Source organism: Dermacentor variabilis, chromosome 11, assembly GCF_050947875.1.
Source record: "Dermacentor variabilis isolate Ectoservices chromosome 11, ASM5094787v1, whole genome shotgun sequence".
In the NCBI taxonomy this organism is placed as follows: Eukaryota; Metazoa; Arthropoda; class Arachnida; order Ixodida; family Ixodidae; genus Dermacentor; species Dermacentor variabilis.
In genome coordinates this window covers 67,726,084-67,746,198 of record NC_134578.1, presented here as the reverse complement: position 1 = coordinate 67,746,198, position 20,115 = coordinate 67,726,084, and the positions used below count along the sequence as shown (strand labels likewise).

Below are 20,115 nucleotides of genomic sequence, written 5' to 3'. Positions count from 1 at the left end.
GTAATGGCCTTTAGGGCTCTTGAACTAAAATAAACGGAAAAAAAAGTTAGGTCGTTTTAATGATTTCGTTGACATTTCTCTCAGCGTTGATGCCTGTCGTTTTTTTTTTCGTGTGCGTTCTTCAGAATTATACTTTTCATGATGAGCCAGCCTGCTAATAAATAACTAGATGATCTTGCTTACGTATATCCACCGTTTATTGATGACGCACACCGCCGTGGTATTTGTCAAGTAGAATCTGCCATCTTTCTGGCGTCCTGGTATTTTTTGTTAGAATGCACCGCTGCCTGTAAAATTATTACGTCTGTTCGCCAGCAAGACCTACTGTTTGCGGCTGAAGAAAGAGATCCGCTTCAGTATGGCAAAGCGTCATTTCGCTTGGCTTCAATGGGTCTTCATTTTGGGTAAGTACAATTTATTTATAGTGCATTGTCATTATGTTACATTTGGTACCCTCATGTCAATATTGTAGCTCTCTTTTCTTTTTTAATCACAGATTCTGAATATACGGAACAGTATATTTGCGAACTGTTTCCCGACCAAAGAGAAAATGGCCGTTTTTTTGTACGTCACATTGAATGTTTTTAGGAAACTATTGCGCTAAAATTTTATGCAATGCGTGAAAGCAAAGCAATATGAATCCCCTTTAGAGGCCCACAACGTTAACGATATTTATGTCGTAAGATGTATATGGTTAAAAGTACAAAGTAAGCCTTTAACAAAACGTAATCAGCATTAATGTTAAAAGCCAGCTGCAACGAAATTTTCGAGCACGCAAACAGCATAGTTTCACGTAGTTTAGACATGCAGACATAGTCTCTGCAAAATGTGACGCTTGAAATGCAACTCAGTACGTCACAAAGAGCTCGCAAAAGTCGATGTTTTTGATACCGAAACTGAAAAAAAGAAACGATGTCATTATTGCCCGGCGGAAGTGTCGTTCAGTCATGACTGTGGAGAACCAGCGCTCGTGCTGTCTGCTTTCATAGCTTGTATTCTGTTCCGGCGTATCAGTGAACACGTACTGCCTCGTATGCTAGTCGCAGAGTTAGTACACTTTCTTAGCTGCTTTATCCGCTGTGATAAGGCTGTTGCGCACTCGCGTTGTTTTTTAATGCGAAGTATTCTGCGAGTCCAGCCGGTTTCCTCTACCTGGCTGTCTACCTTCAACAGCAGGGCATCGATGCGTTCTGCCACTGCTCGAATAAGAGCGCATTGGGGTGGCCAAGCTGAAAGTGCGGTATAGTCCGTCTTAACGCGGATGCGATCCATGCGTGGCGCCGTTGCGCTAAATCGGCGAAAATTGAGCCCTCTACATTCTTGTATGGCTGGGGCCGGAAAAGAACATCGCACGCCCCATAGTTCTATCGCACGCCGCACCAAATGGAACCGGGTGCATCGCACGCTAGCTTGGCTGTTCTATTTTACTGAAGTGATTGTGTTGCGTTTGCACCTTCGACAAACGAGTAAGTGCTCGCTCAACGCTTGTCCGCTAGCGCTGCGGCAACACCTGATCGCCGCGCTGCTGCTTGTCTCTTTCAAGCACAACATAATATATTAGCGGTTTTACGGTCTCCTACATGACGTATTCGACTCCATCGGCGGCTTCCTAGCACGCTGGAAGTGCGGGACTCGTCCACAGATCAAATCAACCAGTCATCCACCGCCATCTGTAGTGAAGGGAGGGAGATTAGCTGCGACTTGGCACGACCGCGCTGGAGGCACTCGGTGCTAAGTGTCCATAAACTCACGGCCACACAGGCTCGACTGCAGCCTTGGTAAATATTCGCACGTTTCCCTGTGGCGGCATTGTATTCCTGCGTGGCTTGCCGCCACATCTACCACGTCGCCACGTCGCGTTCTCCTTCGTGACAAGTGCGGCATGCGGTTCCTGCTCGCTTCTGGCACTGTGTGAGAAAGGATTTCCTTCGTCTGCTTCGATGCATCCGATGTAGAAACGCGCGAAGCATCTTAAAGATGATGCACTACCGGAATCGATTGCTCGAGGATATCGCCCTTCAATAAAACCTATCTTAGAACGTTACCTTTGGTTTTGGTGAGCCATCACGACAAATACTACTTAGAGTCAATTCGAGAAAGCGTTTTCCAAGCAGATGTTGATGGATAAGTGATGGTGCTGTTGAAGGTCAGTTTCCTCTACTGCACTTCACTTGCTTTGTGCGCGTTGGCTGGTCCGCGTCGCCCTTGCCTTCCGCGCCGCGGTGCACGCTTGCGCATGGAAAGCTGGGACAAGAAAGATGTGCTCCGCCTTTCTCTACTCAGTGTTCTGTGCTGCACGGCCATGGCTCATGCTCGAGTACGTATTCGATGACCCGTCTGCCACGTTTCGCAACTGCATTTTTGCAACAGCCCAAATCACGAGCGCAACAGGGGCAACGCACGCCGAGAGCGACGCCCGTAATCTTGTAAATAACGAGCGAGCAATTTGCATGGCTCTCTAGGTGCAACATGGCGCCAGTGAAAGGTCAACAGCTGCATACGGTTCATCAATATGCGCCATGTCAGCATCTCTACCGCTTTGCCGCTAAGTGCGCGCGTCGTCTGCGTAGGCGCTATTTAATAGCTGCTAACAACAAAATTAAGCGAATACTAGCGCTGAGGTTTTGCCAAAATTACTGTGAGAGAATACGCTAAACAGTTATAGTCAATTTAACCTCAGTGAAATTTCGCTGTCGTTTACCTTGAAATACACACGAGAGAGAAGGAGCAAGCTGGTCCGCTCAGGAAGGACACTCATGAAGAAACTGATCTTGAAACACATATTGCCCGTTCTTTTCAGAGTGCGTCAATTTTCTTCGCGCTACAAATAACCGTGCTTCACCAAGTGCCCTAAAAGATGACAACAAAGGCCTCATGATATTACTGGAATTCTAGGCAAATGAAGAGAGCTAAACTACGAAACGTTACCGTGCCTGGATGGATATTGCTAAGACAGTGGTAATATTGTATTGTTTGACAGTGAGGCGACTTATGAAAGAGGCCGTTAAAGTCCGAGCCATCGAAGGGGCAGCAAAGCACCGATAAAAGACCAAGGCGTGAGCTCGTGAGCTAGCATATCCTCGTCTCCTTCTGGGAGCAAGTGGTCCAAGCGCGTGGCACAAGCACATGGCAATATTTCTTTTTTTTCCTTAATGAATAATGACTGCGGGAATAAGTGTATTTAATTGAAATATTTGCTTTAAGTGGACTGTGTGTACCGTACGCGCCTAAGTTCGCTTGCAAGAATGTTGTGGGATTCTGACTGATTTTGTAAAGAGAAACTGCACTGGTTTTCTATTCCGACTAATGCGATTATGACACCTCTTGAGGCCCAAATAACTGTAAATGCTTACGGAATATTTAAGCTTGGGCGCATCAGTAATTCATAACATCAAACAAATAGGCAAAGCTTTATTTGGGATACGATCTCTCATACATACCTACAGCTTTGGTTGCGATGTCTGCGTGCCAATTATAAATTATAACTTATGAGATTTTGCACGCGTCACCTTGAACGAATCTCCAATATTTGACAGAAGGCATGAAGCACTAATTTATCTCCACAGTCTCTGCCATTGTGGAAATGGATCGCTTGTCGGTGATACTGCAGCGCGAGTTTGTGAGGAAATTTTGTTAATACAAGCGTTTCCCCAGCGGTGCTCTTGTTGAAAGCAGTGTCCAATAGCACTGATAATAATAATTTCAAACAGAGAGTATTGTGAACAAGGCGAAAGTCTGCATGATGAGAGCAGCAACTTCACTGTGGGAGGTAGCGACGAAGAAAGCACGCACCTCGATATCATTTTGTAAGTGCTACCGTCGGGTAACAAAACAGTACCGGGTTTTCGTAGGGCGTACTAATTAATACGGTGCAATGGGACATGCAGCGTTGACAAAGATTTCAGTATAGAGCCTTCATACCTGAAAAACTTGTATACCTTGACCAAAGTCGGCGTGGACAACATCCACACCCGAGCTTTCGAGACGACAACAGCGGCACACCCAAAGGGAGAGTGCTTTCACTAACGTAATGTAATATAGCAATGGTATAACTATCATTGAAATTAACACCAGAACACGCATCCAACATGGCTAACAGCATGCTGCTGTTAGCCATGGACGCGGCCCACAAGTGTGCCAAGTGGTGTTGTATTGCGGTAATTACATGGACACTCCAGGCGCATTTCTTTCGTCGCCGTCGCCGAGCGGTTTCGGATAAAGTCCAAGGGCGATAAAATCGTTGCCCCATGCAGTATGCGGTATCAGCGAGTGAAATCGGGCGTGGTTGAGCGGGTCAAGAACACACACGCAATGAAGAAAGCGCGCCGTTTTCCGTCGCGCACGTCTCTGGAGGGGGGGAAGGGAGGAGTGGAGGGGGGGTGCCCTATATGGCCGCCATCGCCAGCCCGGGGCGCTTTATCTTGAAAGCCGCGACGCACTCCATTTCCGCGGCTTGGTTCGGATTCACCGCGGTCATTGAGTGAGGTGTTCATGTTTGCTTGTGCGCGCATGACACCATGCTCATTAATTTAGTTACTATGCAATTGTTTACAAGAATATATGGCCGACAAGTCAACTATCCTTATTTCTTACAATTTTCCGCTAGTTTGCTACCGTAACTGATGCTTCCCCTGTAGGTCGAAACCGCTATTGTAATATCGCACGCTTACATCGCAGCTCAAAAAAATTAAAACCACGGGAGCTTAGTCTAAGGAAAACAATTATTTCGATATTCATCAGTATGCTGCACAACTCCGTTCTGCTTCTTTGACTCATACCTTGTCAGTTGGTTATTACGAAATATTAACTTATTATGGGTGCTAATGGTAAAGTATACCTCCTGTTGCTCACGGGCACTGTGAAGAGTAATATGTTGTTTGCAGTCTCATAACAGACTCGTGGATTTTTAAGGCGTGGCAGGATTTAGCTGAAGCACCCTCTGTATAGCTAGACAGGCGCACGTATATAGTAAAACAACTCCCATTGTTTCTTACAGTCTCATTCATAAAACATTTACTCAGTGTAAGCACTCCTAACAGACAGATAATTCTTCGCCAAGAGTACAAACTAAACCGCAGCTTTAAGCTAGAGTCAGCTTCACGCATAGCAAGGCCTCAAGGGATCGTCACTTTAACTAATGTCGCCTACAGCCGCATACAACCTGATGTTGTTTTAGCTTAATACATTATAAATAATGTATCCAGACCGCGCGTGCAGATCGCTGACACGTTTATTGCTGCTCACAAGTTGGTGCTCGTTAAGTAAAGCGATGTTCCTGATTTTACGCTTTGTCGGTTCATGTCGTCCCTCACTTCCCTGTAATGTTTTTGCCGGTGTAAAACTGATCGCAACGTAAACATGAGTGTTACTAAATTTCAGCGCATTGCCGAGGGTCACAGAAAACAGGAAACGGAAATGATGCCGTGTCTGGTGAGTTCTTTTATACAAAACTAGAAAATCAGGGGCACGTAAGTCTAGCACCAAAAATGAGATGTGCAGTAAATAATGTAAGCCGAAGCTGGTAATCAGCTTTGTGAGTAGAAAAGGCGTTCAGCACAATCGGAACAACAAATGCGAATCATACATCGTGTTCCCCGCATGGCGTCTAAAACAAAAAAAAATATTTATAAAAATGCGTGGTGGTCCTCACGAAGCAGAAAAAGGAAGTGTAAATCAGTGAAATTACTGTAATGTATTGAGAAAAGTATCCTTGAAAGCACAGCGATTTATGGCAACATTCCTTAGCTACTTGAAATGTGCACATGGGAAAAATGTAGGGGGACACTTTTGATACGCCTTTAAGGGTCACTCTTGTTTGTCCGCATTCATTCGTTCATAACGATTATCACAGCACAGGTATCTATCTGCTTAAAGCGCAGCCTAGGTGACACTAGCCGCGCAGGGACCAGATCGAGCTTAGGTGAATGTCAAGGTTTAGCGTAAAGACATACCCATTCGTGGTTGCGAAGTTTGGATGCGATGTCGCCGTATGGACTCCATACAGGTGCGACACACGACGGATACATACACGGCCGTTCAGTCACAACGCTAGAATGCGTTTGCGCAGGCGGCTTTAGGTCGTTCTCGTACCACAACCAGTCGCACACAGAGCCCGTCAAGCCCAACGGGTCCTTGACTAAGCGTTTCCCGAATATCATTTTTGCGACTGTACACCGTCGTGTATGCTGCTCCATTACAGAGCACGAGAAATCAGAACAGTGACTTTGTTCCGAGCTCATTCTTGAACTTCAGCGTGCAACTTCTGCCGCTTAGCCTACGGTTGTTGTTCTTGCGGCGCAGGGTCCTCTTGACGCCTAAGCCGCTTGACACCCGCCTCTCGCTTTCACGGTGCACAGTATTCTTGACGCGTCACTCGCTTAGCCTCCGCTTCTCGTGCCAAACGCGCCTGGTGTTGGCTATTATGCTCCTGTCAGTGGCAATCCAATCCATGGTTTACGATGCGAGGCTTCGCTTGTGGCGTTTCGCCGCAGCTTCCACCGCACGAAATTCGCGGTCTTCGGGTCGTCTACAACACTGGCGTTCTGTGCGATACGCATCGGTTTGGATTTCTCCGCGCCTATCTTCTGCGGTCTCCCTGCACGCCGAGGCTGTCGTACAGATGGGCCAGCACACGCTTTAGAAGACTGCCTAGCACGAGGTACCGACGATTCCCCAGCACACGACGCCAAAGACGAACTGGGCACATCGTTTATTGCAGAACTCACTGCAGCACGCTGGACGCTATAGACAGAAATGAAGAACGAAGCTTGCTTGAGTTCGCGTGCCATCTGTTGGACAGCGGTGTAATTGAAGCGCGGGGAGGAGGGGGCAGCAGCAGCCGCATGGTGGCACTCAACAGCCGTCGAATACAGCTTTATCTTGGGGAACAGCAGATCGCAATTTTTATTGCGATAGCAATTATATGGACATTACAGGCGCATTTCTGCCATCGCTGTCGCCGTCTCCGTGAGGTTCCGTATGAGTGAAAGCGTGAGGAGGTGAGCCGGCGAACGCTGTTCAATCTCACGTGCGTGAGGGAGGAACGCGGCCCGAATGCGTGCCCTCTCCTGTGATGGGCAAGGCAGGGGAGTGAGGCGACGGTGGAGGGGTGTTCTGCTCCGGTGGCTGCTACGGCGCCTCGATGTCCTCCTCACCCGCCGTTCAGAGTGGCAAATTTCCTGGCGTCTACTACATCGTTGGCCAGGTGAATTGCGGACACCCTTGCAGACGCTTTGCCAAACGGCGTAGGGACCAAGAAACAGATATTAGAAATACGGGCATGGCTGCAACCATGGAAACTAGGGCACGACCAGCCACAGCGCAAGCCGCTGGTTGCCTTCTGTGCCAGGCAGACAGTTCAGATCCTTCTAGTGAAAACAAAGCAAATAGACCTCCACGCGAAGACCCTGCAGCGCGTGGTGCCGAAAATGGAGCTCCTATGGAGCCGCTCCTTCATTTTACTCCGTGACTGTGTTGGATGTAGCGCGCAGCCATGCCATTGTCTTTGTGTGCGTACGTTTAAAGATGTTTAAAAGTAGGCTATTTTACTTCCGACACGCAGTGACTTTGTCGTCTGGCAACCCACCTACTTTTTGTTCTTTCATTGACCCCATGCAGTACGCACTGGTCATTTCCTCCGCTGTTCTAGATAAATCAGTTGGTCTCCTGCATTTCAACGTATTAAACACACCAAATTGTCCCTATGACTCCCGTCGTTACCAACAAAGGTGTCGTACTATTTAAGATGAAGGAAAACAAAGATCTAAGACAAACGCCTACAGTGCAGCTCTTGGCTGCAGTAAGTGATTCAAAATGATAAATATTGCCGATAAGTGAGCCACAACGGACGACCGATGTACGAATTATGCCTCCAATGCTGACGAATATTAAGACCGTAGGACAGTGGAACACTGTCGCGTGTTAAGTCTGCCTAAGAACTGATTATCAGTACGTAATTACTTTTTGTTGGTGCCCTTCTTGTATGCACTAGAGACATGTCCATGAAAAAAGTAATCAAATAGCCTTGAAAAGACCAGAAAACTCAGCGACACAGCGCATTTTTCTGCCATTCTCGCGTGAACGTAAAGTTCAATACAAAAATCATATACAAGGGAATTTTTAAGTTGCTACTTTACTACTGTTTACTACTACTCTTAATTTTCAATAGTGGCCTTAGCGCTAGCATCTAGTATCAGGCTCGTTGTCGTTAACTGCATTGTCTACTGTGTTATTAAAATGTTAATGACCCTCTTACCTTTCCAAACGATCTTAACACTATTAACTCACGGGATGATAAATGCGTAAACACCCTTAACTCAAGTAAAAGCAAGACTGGCTCGTTCAGCCGTACGCCCTCTACATCTGACTTCCCTTGTTCCAAAAATAATCGCTTGCTTCTTCGCACACTGACTTAAGAAACTGTCCAACTCCTACGGTTTCCAGTAAGGATCACATAGCTACCTTTTGCGCTAAGGCATCTTTAAACGCTTGTCCAGTTGCGTCGTAAGTTGGGTCATTTTAACTCTAGCGTACGTGTACTTGCCTACATAACTGCCGTTCGTCCACAGATAGGATTCACCTAGGCCGCCTGGTGTCCTCATCAGAAGTACCTCGTTAACAGGATAGAGTCGATTCAAAGCAGGGCCGCTCAGTTTACATAATCTACTGTTGCCGCCATTCTAGTGTTACAGAACTTGACCAAAGAACTTGACTTGAACTCTTAAACAAGAACTTGACCTCCAGCCTGGAAACTCAGCGCTCCGTTTCACTTTTATGTCTACTGCATAAATACTTTCATACTCTAGCATCTCGTCGCTTACAGATTCACACTCCCACACGCATATCCTGACGTCTCCTTAAAAACTTGAGCATTAAACGTAAATTGGCAAGGGCTCAACCTTTTAATTCATTTGCACTACAAAGCGTCATTGCATTCTGGATGATATTCCCGAAAGTATCGTCAAGATTACTGACCGGAACCTTTTCGTGAGCTGCACAGACATTTTAATATTCTGTGATCATTTCACTTCTCTCGTACTACATATTGAATTAGGTCTCTACACTACACTGATGACAATGCAGTGCGTTGTTTCAGTTGTCTGCTGACATAACTCTACCCATTGCTCGGTCGCACCCCCCCCCCCCCGCCCCGCACACACACACTGTGCACACTCCATGAAGGTTCCAAAACGCTGTGATGTACTGACATAAATAACAAATAATCAAAAAATAAATAAATAAATTGAACGCAGGCAACAATTCATCTCCAATTATAAAGGCCTGCCTACGGCCAAGATGGGTGCTTCTGCGAGTTGCCAAATATCTGTGCGTAGGGTTCCTAATCAAATAATATGTAAAGGTGGACCTTCCTAACTTAAGAAGTAGATTGTGGACTCCAAACCATGCATCATAGAAGCAAGGAGCGGGCATCCAAGCTTTCGTGCTCAGTCTATATCGAAGACAAAATGAATTCCATGTAACACATGTTTCCAAGCACTACTCTTGTATACCCTGTTAAGTGTGGTGTAAAAGTTAGCTAAGCAAACCCGTTTCATAATTACAAAAGAACTTTAAAACTTTACTTGATATTGCTGACGCTGCACAAAGCTCTGTCAAAATAGGGGATGTTTGAGACGATACGTGTTTCACTTTTTCTGTTCAGCAAAGCCAGTATTAAGGGCGCACTTGTGACATCTGTATGCTCTTATTATCCCGTGACATTATATAAGAGGAAATGTCAAAGCTGAAATGTCAATTCCAGAACATGTTTCAATAATAAATTTAATGCTGACAGCTATATATATATATATATATATATATATATATATATATATATATATATATATATATATATACATATATATATGTATGTAGAAGACACAGATATATTGCCAGAGAAGCAGCCAAAGTGAGTTTCACAACCAATCTAATTGGCTTTTCGCATTTAATGAGAAGCTGATTGCATTCTCTATGATGGCTGCGCACGTCATGTTTAAGTACGCTTTTGAGAGCAGCTGCAAGAGGGAAGACACGCAAAAAAAGAAATTTAGTAACGCTACATATCATTAGGTACGAGCGCTCTCCATATGGTAGCACCAAAATCACCGAACAAAACAATTGCAAGAACTTTATTCCTTGCTATCTTGGTTTGGTGGTGGCATAAAACGTCGCCTGAACTACCACATGCACTTTAAACTTTGTTAAGTAGTACATTCCATTTGTTGATGTTGTAGAAACTCCCGTGAAGGCAACGCTGAACCAAAACCAACACGGAAGTAATGCCTCGTGTCAGCGTTGTTTGTCGCGTACACATAGTAGATTGTCTTGTACACATCAACTTGAAATCAGAATTTGTTGAATTATCCACCGCTTTTGAATGACTGAACGGTAATTGGTTGCCGTAATTGATGTTGTCATGTTGCAGTGCTTGCTCTGCACCGTGCCCACGATGGTCATTAGCTTTCTAGAGCAAATCAAACCTTTACCTTATTTGCTCGCAAAACTTAATTACTGACTGCAACTCGTTGTTATTTTACTACTGAATGTTATTTCTATTTTTCAATTCCAAAGACTGCATCCTTGAGAATTGTCGGAAATTTCTCGGTGCCTCGGTGCCTTCTGAGCTGGGCTGTATTGCTGATTCGGCTTATAGCATTGATTATATTTATTAACTTTCATTCTTTTCTCTATATATACGGTTGTTCGGATTTATTTAGGCGTTCTGTAAGCATTCCATTGACAATCCATTCTCAGCGTGTTGAACCTACGTAAATAAGCACAGTATACAACAAAGTGCGTGAGATTGCATGAAATGTATTTCCGACGTCGCAGCTATCTTGGTTTGGGGGTGGCATAAAACGTCGCCTGAACTACCACATGCACTTTAAACTTTGTTGAGTAGTACATTCCATTTGTTGATGTTGGAGAAACTCCCGTGAAGGCAACGCTGAACCAAAACCAACACAGAACCGCAGGACCTTTAAGGCACTCCTGCGGAGGCAAAACACCTCATTTTCTCTGCTTCACGTAGACGGCACCCCCGGACTGACCCACTCGGTGGAAATCGGCAGTCGCCTTTTCCTGTCTCTGTCCTCAAATCTTCATATTTGTATCTCACTTTTGGACCTTTCCTTTCTTCTTCTCTCCTCCATTTACTTACTTTCTCTTTGGCTACAAGGGTTAACCTGGTGGGGCTATCCTGCCTTACCTACACGGTATTCGGTTATAGTGACGGCGTACGGCTTACGCCGTGCAGGCTTGTACACATGCTTTACCGCGTCCCCTGCTTGGGCTCCGTGGCGGGCGGTTGGCGCTGTTGCCAAACACACACACTAACTTATGGCAGCGAAAACTTCTGACGTCTATGCTCGGCGTCTGAAAATATGCCGGGCAGAAGCACTGTCGCTCCTTCAGCGCTTCAGACCGAGCGATGGAGGTTGACCCAAGAACCCCGGTGTCATCAAGGCCGAAGGACACGCGCTCTGTCGAGCGCGGAAAGATGGCTAAAGTCCCAATAACCACTCTAAATACGAAATCGATAAACTAAAGGTAATCGGTCCTTTGTATCAGCCTTCTTTCGATCTATATCACCTAACATCTTTCTTATCTCCTATGCACTCGTTAATGCCATTTTCTGTCCTTTCAGTTTCATAATGGCTTTTATTATCCACTGGAATTGTAGAGGTCTCCACAACAGCAATTATTGTACCTACTACGCTTTCTTAGCAAGGGCACCGAATTGTTGCGCATGATCCCAATTGGTAAAAACTAATAACTCATAAATGATGTGGCGTGCAGAAGGAAGCGACAAGTAGAACTGCCTTAGGTGTCCTTTGCTTACTGGCAAGTGAAAGATACAGGACAGGTTAGCCGAAAAATTGCGTGAGCAGCCTGTGTTTTGCCACTTCACACTTATCGATAATCTTCATTCACGTGTGATGCCGCTGACACAAAGAGGAGAAAAGATAGGGGCTCATCAGAAAACAGCAAGCTTCGGTCGCTTGTCCCCTCAACATCTATAGCCAAAATGCATTATTGTGGAACAAAAAAAAAAACGTGGCTCTTTGCACAAAAGGCTGGATTGAAAAGTGCAATATAAGAATCGGACTTCAGTTCCGTATAAAATATCTCCTTGTCAACACATGCCATCCCTTCTTGTGCTTGCTTGCCCGCCCTTGTCAGATGTGCGTGGTAAACCTCCTTTGATCGACTCGTCCATTCGCTAGGTAAATACTCCAAAATGAAGAAGCATAAATATCTGCCGTAAGAGAGAAACGCATTTATTGGCAAGGATATCGCCTGAACAATGATAACTCCGCAATATGAACATAAATAATCAGAATGTAAGAGCGCACTTTAAAGGAAGGGTTTGTTTTGCGCATGAACATGTGAACTCTGAGGTAAGCTGGCCGCTGTGTCTTTCACCTGTCACTGACTTTAAAGATTTTAATTTGCTATTAACTTGCAAATGCGTCCGGACCACGTGAGTTGTGTGGTAATTGTGACAAATGCACAATAAAATCATTATTGCACTTGCGCTATAAATATTGAACGCACCCAGTACTGCTGATACTACGAACTCTCGCCCACGATATTAACAATGTGTCCGGACCATGCGGGTTTTCTTCTCGATCTGAAGCCTCGAAAGCACCAAGATTAGGTTTACGCTTCGGCACTCGATTAAGCGCGTACAGCTGTTTTCTATTTTAGGTTTCTTGCAGCACATGTTTCACCTATATTAAGAAACTTATAATCATTAGTCAGTTACATATATCTATTAGGACATCCATAAGCGCCACCTAACTACTGGCCTAATATATGTACCTCTAAAGTACGCATTCACCTTGAGATAATCAGGTTCAACATGAGAAACCAAAAGAAATGTCACTGACTAAATTGAGAAAGGGGTAGGAGCGAGGCCCACAGCCTCCCATGCGTAGTACTCCTCCTTGTGGCAAAGGATGCTTGTCGATGCCGAGGAAAAGTGACTGCGGAAGTTAGGATAACAGCTAATCTAATGAAATAAGGAGGATGCAATATGCGTGAAAACTTGCAGCCTTTTCTACGCAATGCGTCAAGGCTCCAGGTTTAGCATGAAGATGGAAGAATGCCAGCATTGTACTAATTCATAAGAAGGTACGTGTTAAACAATTATAGGTCCATAAGTTAGTTTTCAGTATTGAGCATGAAATATTCAGTATTCGGTGTGTAACATTCCCCAAGGTAATTTGCAATAAAATCAGGGCAACACTTGACTTCAGTAGATCAAGAGAACAGGCTGCCTTCAGGAAGCGGTAATCCACTGTGGGTAACATCGCTGCCATGAATCAGGTAGTTGACAAATCTGCGCAGTTCGACCAACAATTTAGATCTCTTTCAGACATTACGAAATTAAATTTCTTGCTGTAGTCATACTAGCAGCCGAAATTACACTATAAAGTCGAAAACTACAGAAAGCAATCGTGAATATCCAAGCAAAAACAGTCCCCACAACTACCTTACATTGTTCAAGAAAGTCGGAGAACTAGCGGTCAAGAAAGTGGTAAGGCAAGGATAAAGAATAATTCAATGCTATTCACTGCATGCTTCGAAGTATTGAAGCTACTAGCCTGAAAAGGCATGAGAGTATCCCTGCAACCTTCGGCTTGCTGATTACATTGTCCTGTTCAGCAACGCTTCGGATGAATCGCAGCCATTCACTGAAGACATCAGCCGAGAAAGTGTGTGAATAGGGACGAGAAATATTATGTAGAAGACAAAGGTAGTGTTTGATTGCTTGGCAAGAGAAGAGGAAGTTAAAGTGATGCTTTGTTTTTAGAACGGGGGTTAGACTCAAGTTCATTGACGCCCGCGGAAAGGCAGAGCGAGCGCCACGGCGTCGTAGCACAAGCGAAGAGGGCGCCAGCGCAGTCGCTACATTGATGTCGACGGTGCGACGCCTGGTGTGCCACAGGGAAACCGCATATTGCTACGCATGCAAAGAGGAGACGCCGCGAACCAAGGCGAGTCAGCTCTCCATCACCAGTCGCCTTCCTCCTCTGGCGTTCGCATCCCTCCAGGCTTCAAACACAATCTTGCTAATTTCACCGACGCCTACGCTTACGAATGTACGCTTACGCCTAAAAATTTATTATGGGTAATCAGGTTATAGAATCTGCGTAAAAGTATAATCATCTGGAAAATTTGCTCACAGAGTACATTCGTCATGAGAAGGAAATTTCCAGAATAATAAAAAGGATTTGGAGCGCACAACGGAAGGCAATACCAGACTATGTGCGGCAGTTTACCGCTTTCATTGAAACAAACAACTGTGCAATCATAGCGTTTTGCCCGCAGTAACATCAGGTGTTTAGACTTGGAGGTTAACGAAGAAGCTTTAGAAAACAAAATGAAGGACCATTCAATCTGTAATGCGACGAAAATGTCAGATGTAACGCTAGGAGACAAGAAGGCAACGGCGTGGATTAGAGAGAAAATGGGTGTAAAGGATGTTTAGTTCACACTAGGAAAAAGAATTGCTGGCCTTCGCGTAATCGAGAGTATATGTAAGCATGAAATGGCAACCGGCCAAGCAAATTATTTGGAGACGATACTAGCGACAATCTTAAATGGCTGTAGTGGATGTTTTCAGCAGCACACCGCACCACACCATGTCGTAGTGTGCACTGTTCCATATGGACACTCTCCAACTAGAAGAAGAAAACCGGCTGAAGGCTGCATGACAGGAAGCGAGAAACGCTACGGAGACAGAGTGCAATGCCAAGCTAGAATGAATTGAATTCCAGGGTTTCACATGCCAAAACCACGATTTGATAACAAGGCACGTCGTAGTGGTTGACTCAGGAATAATTGTGACCACCAGGGGATCTCTTAATTGCTCCCAGTGCATGGACAGAAACGTTTTTTTTTGTATTTGGCCAAATCACGGCAGGACGAGCCTCCAGTTTGAGAAACTCATTGCCGCCCAAGTGATGCCGCTCCCGGCTGAAATGGAACCAGGCCTCCTTCCGTGCTTTCGTAAGTACTTCGTGAACGCCCGGCTCCCGACAACCCCCCCCCCCTTTCCCCGACAATTGCATGATAGCGTGCCAACCAAACTTGGTATGAGCACTCGACAAGAAGGAGCACGAACTAGTTGGTCACCTTCTTAGGCAAAGGCTTCAAAAATATAACAGTCTCATACGGAACACCTGCGAGACTAAAAAGACTGGCAATCCGTTGGAAGAAGAGCTGCGGAAAGCAAACACCGCGTAAGGATATGAACCGAATTCTCACGACCGCCACAAAAAGCTCGCACTCCACGAGCCCGGATGGCTGTGAAGGGCCTGTAAACCAATGGCAGGCACCCTCGCGCTAGGAGGTTCAAGCAATTCAAACATAATGTTGGAATGGAAGGATAACGAGCCACACAATCAAAAGCTTTTTATTAAATACAGGCTAGAGAAGTAGGCCTAAAGTAGCGATTGAAGAATTTGCTGACAAACAGTCGTCCCCAATCAGCAAACCAGCATCTCTGATGAATGCGTCTAAAAAGTCACTTCTATCTTCCCCTTAAATAAACAGCAATGCATTTTTAAGTATGGTGCTCCATGTTGAAATAATATATTATCTGATGCTCGTCAGAAAAAATATATCGCAATCTGATGGGCCTGGGCAACTGCTTAATTTGCGTATTGTAGGACAACTTACTTTAGGACCGTAAGAGGAAACAGGTAGGTAAAGGGTACGTAAGAGTTAGCCACAGAATTTTTCTAGGCAGTGACTTCGTTCAAATGCGAAATTTGACAGCGATGTGGCACAGCCAGGGGAGGCGCTTGCTTGTTTTCAACGTATTTAAAGATACCGTTTTTTCTTATGAGAACAGCTGACGTTCAATAATAGCAGTGCGACGAATAAGTAATAACAGGAATATTTGGCTCAATGGTTAAAATAGGTCGCTCGGTGTTAAAAAGATAAATTTATGATAGGTGTATGCTGCGTGTTTTATGCCGTATAACAACTAGGAGTACTTATGGCGATGTTGTGATTTGGTCAGTAATCAATTTTAAGATTTCTTGGGATTACCACTGAGTATATTGAGGAGGTGTAATTGAAATACTTAGATTTAGCGCGTGTTTGCAGACCACTGCACGTAACGGGGTGATACGGGGAGGTATATGTTTATAGTATAGTATAGTGTAGTAAAGTATAGTATAGTATATATATATATATATATATCTTTATTCTTCAGTAGCAATTTGTGGGGGAAATTATGTAAATAACAGACGCCTGTTAACGATTTCTATCAAGCATGGAACGTGAGAGACAATGACGCAGCAAAGTGTTCGGCAGCATGTTACACTCCTGTAACACGTGCTGACGAAAACCTGCTGAACACGTGGTAGTGCATATATCGGGGTGGTCAGACCTCGTGCAAAAAATGACGAGCCGCAGTGTGAAGTAAACGTATAGCGCTGTAGGCCGATGTCCTCAACGACACATGCGAGCTCCATAATGCATATCCGTTCTTTCTTTCGTTTTTTCTTTGCTTTTTTTCCTTTATGCTTTTGTTCTTTCTTTTCTTCTTTCCTACCTTCACCCTTTTTTTCGTTGTTTCTTTCTTTCTTTCGTTTCTTCATTCGTATTCAGCCACTGTATCTTTGCTTGCATATAGAGGCTTGATCCATTGCTGATGATATTTTTTGTCTCACTGGACTAGGCGCCGCTTTTTTCGGGCATAGGCCATTGCAACGAAGCACTTAAGGTTTTCTTTATAAATATAACCGCACTTTCATGACTGTGCTTTCGTGGCCACACAAACTTAATCAGAAGCCGCTAGAACCGACACACGTGGGAGACATAGAGACGTACTCGATTGTCAAACAGAGATGTACATCCATTAAGCACCCTTCTACTTCACTATCAAGAGAGAGAGAGAGAGAGAAAACATTCATTTCTAATAAGCTGGGGTGACTTCCTCGTATGGTGGAGCCTATGTTCAGGGCCCCATTCGCTCGCGCAAGTCTGTGCGCGAGCCAATGGGGCCTCTCGCTGCTCTTGCGGGTCTAAGCTGGTCAGCGCAGTCTCCCAGGAGAAAGCTGACAGAATAGGGGAGTAAACCGGAGGATGCGGGCACTCCCAGGTGCAATGTCAAACAACTGCTTGAAGCCTCTCTTTGTAATTCTCTGGTCAAATGAGCGGCACTTAGTTTTCTGTCACCGTGATATTTTGCTCCCCATGCTATTTACATTAACGTTTTGTGTGTTTCATTTGCTTTAACGTTTGTTTGAGGTGTTCTTGTAGCGTTTTCTGGTCGCAACCTTAGAAGCGTTTTCTGGCAGCGCTTTGCATTGTTGTAGATTAGTTTGTGTTACCTTCCAGGACTTCATGTCTGCTGTTCTATAAGATAACTGACATCAGTAATAATTTCCCGTTGAGTAACATAGCTCAATAAAATATTGAGAGCTTTGAAAATTACATTAGGGGAACCAAACATGTTGACAAGTAAGAAAGAAAATATGGCCTTTATTCTGCACCCTATTCTACAAAAATGAAGCCGGCCAAAGTACCCAATAAGCAGCGTTCAAATTAGCATCGAGCATAAAATTTTGGGAATACTTTAATTCGAAATGGAATAAATACAATGTTCATATTTAATTCACCTCAAATTGTAGCTGGTCATCTCCGCTTTTAAAGTTTTTCAAAATGTTTTCAGTATTTCCCATGAAAGGAATTTTTATCTGGATTGAAGATAAATATTCCTGCAGGAACCACCTCGGGATATCTGTCGACGTTAACGTATTTATCATTGAAGCAATGGGCTGAAACAGCTCATGATTGTCACCACAAAACACGCACCTTTCAACGGGCGTGTATGTAGCTAGGATCTTCCCTTCCCATAGACGCTCTGTGCCCTTTGAAAGTGGCGCCGCCGAGTCCATGCATAGGGAGCATCTGACCGTATATCTCAATGTACTTGGAACTGTTGTGATTCCACGTGACCCCGAAACAATTTTATAGGATTCTTTTATCATTTAGGGGCGCCACATGCTCAGTGGCGCAAACGCATTGACTCAGGTTGGCGCCAGAAACGTTCACTGAAGAGCGACACATACACAGCGCCACATTCGTACCGAGTAATTAAAGTTGGCATGAAAGATGTTAATTGCACAGATATACATACCCAATGTCACATACCATGTGGGCTCACGTTCGTCCAACGGATTGTTTTAAACCTGTTCCCTCAGCAAAGCCATTCGATACTCTGCCCATTAAACCATGGATTACCCATTGACCCAGATGTGAGTAAAATAATTTAGAAATCGACCCAAAGAATACGGGAAATAGTGTCAAGTCCTCAAAAAATGCTAGTCGAAACAAACTCTGTCTACTTCATATTCGTTAAGAACTGCCAGCTGACAATTAGAATGTCTTTATTGCTTCGCAATATTTTTATTTGTTCGAAGAACACAATGTAAACCTTTTATGTTGTTTTATTGAGCATATTCAATGAGACAACTTTGGCGTTGATAGGTGATTTTTCTGCGATGTATTTCTTCAAATGACCACGTGACAGGTGTGAATTTACACGCCTGAAATATTATTTTCTTGCTGTGTTTCTCATAACTGTGCTTTTCCCTGCTCTATTCCCAGGAAATCAGCATCTTACACATCCACAGTCTAAATTTACAGTAGAGATGTATCTTCTTATTGATGACACACTAGCACGACGCTTGGGCTATCAAAGTAGAAACTATCATAAATATTGTCAACATTACATCGCAACGGCAAGTTCAAAGCAAATATTTCTTTATCGCATTCATCTGCCGAAAAGGCCATCGCTGGTTGTGTGCTAATGCAATGACTCGGCAGCGTGCGCCTTTGTGATCGCAGAGATTTAAGTGCTGTACGTAAAGCGCGTAATTTATTATTCCATTTGAGAAATTTGCACAACTACAAATCGAAAGTAAATCGAAATATTACTAAGCGTTATTTTAGTTAACTCTTATAGTAATATTTTACTAGCATAATTATTCCAGCGTTATAATAATAATAATAATAATAATAATAATAATAATAATAATAATAATAATAATAATAATAATAATAATAATAATAATAATAATAATAATAATAATAATAATAATAATAATAATAAAAGCAACAGGATGCAGCGAAAGAGGAGACAAAAGGAAAGTAACATATAAGTGACGCAGCAGACGTATCCATCTTCTATCAGAATGTTCGAAAACTGGGCAACAAAGTGCATCGGTTTTTTTCTTTTTTTTTACGTGTTGTTTCTTCCGGACATTCTGTAATCGCTCTAAGCGAAAGCTGGATTTCACCCGAAAAAGCATCTACAGTGCGTTTTCCTGCGTACTGTAATGTCTTTCTCAGGAATCGACATTATTCCCCTTGGAAGCAGAAGGTGGCGGTGTCCCTGACGCTGTTGACAGTGTCATAGAATGTGGCCGTCGCTTAGACCTCGAATGCGATCACGATAATGTTTGGATAAACATACGCTTTTCAAGTGGTGAATGGCGGTTGCTTGGATCATTCAATGTAACACCTGCGGTAAAATTTGCAGCGTTTGGTGTTACGAAGGCATCAGTTTCGTATAGCAACCACAAAATCTTAATTATTCTTGAGCCTAATGCACCCGCAATTTCATGGGTTAGTAGTAATGTATGCCAGAATTCTTTTTACATTTCTCAAAAATGCCGCTCCTTATGTGATTTTTTTTTCATTTTATTCCATGCAGCAGCTAAGCTTGACTGGTAACTGCTGTGGCAACGTGCTACAAATCCATCCTACCACTCTTGATACTGTTTCCGTCATGCGTAGCAACGTTCACCTGGTTGTGCCAGATAACATCCACCGTTATAAAATTGTGTCTTGCACTCTATTGGCACAGAAACGCATCAGCCATTCTGATAACCTCAAGAATAACTTCAACTTTGCTATTCAGACTAGGTTGGCTAGTTCCGTTATCTTAAACCATGACTGGTCGTTCATAGATGGTACACCTGATATTGATGAAAAAATTAATTTCTTAACCAAACTCATTGCACATAGGATTCGGATATTTATCCCTACAGAACCGCTAAAAAAGTCAGTTCCCTTATTTTTTTTAGGAAC

General features: G+C 44.0%; 1 long non-coding RNA gene across 2 annotated transcripts; it reads left to right on the top strand.

Moving 5' to 3' along the window:
* Nucleotides 1-237: 237 nt before the first annotated feature.
* LOC142563794 (uncharacterized) lies at nt 238-18,758 on the top strand. 2 transcript variants are annotated; one of them, XR_012824414.1, is made up of 3 exons: nt 238-404; nt 5,380-5,430; nt 18,631-18,758. It is a non-coding gene; the product is annotated as an uncharacterized LOC142563794 (long non-coding RNA). The 2 variants fall into 2 exon arrangements; XR_012824415.1 differs by lacking the exon at nt 238-404 and adding an exon at nt 2,196-2,317.
* The last annotated feature ends 1,357 nt before the right edge of the window (nt 18,759-20,115 follow it).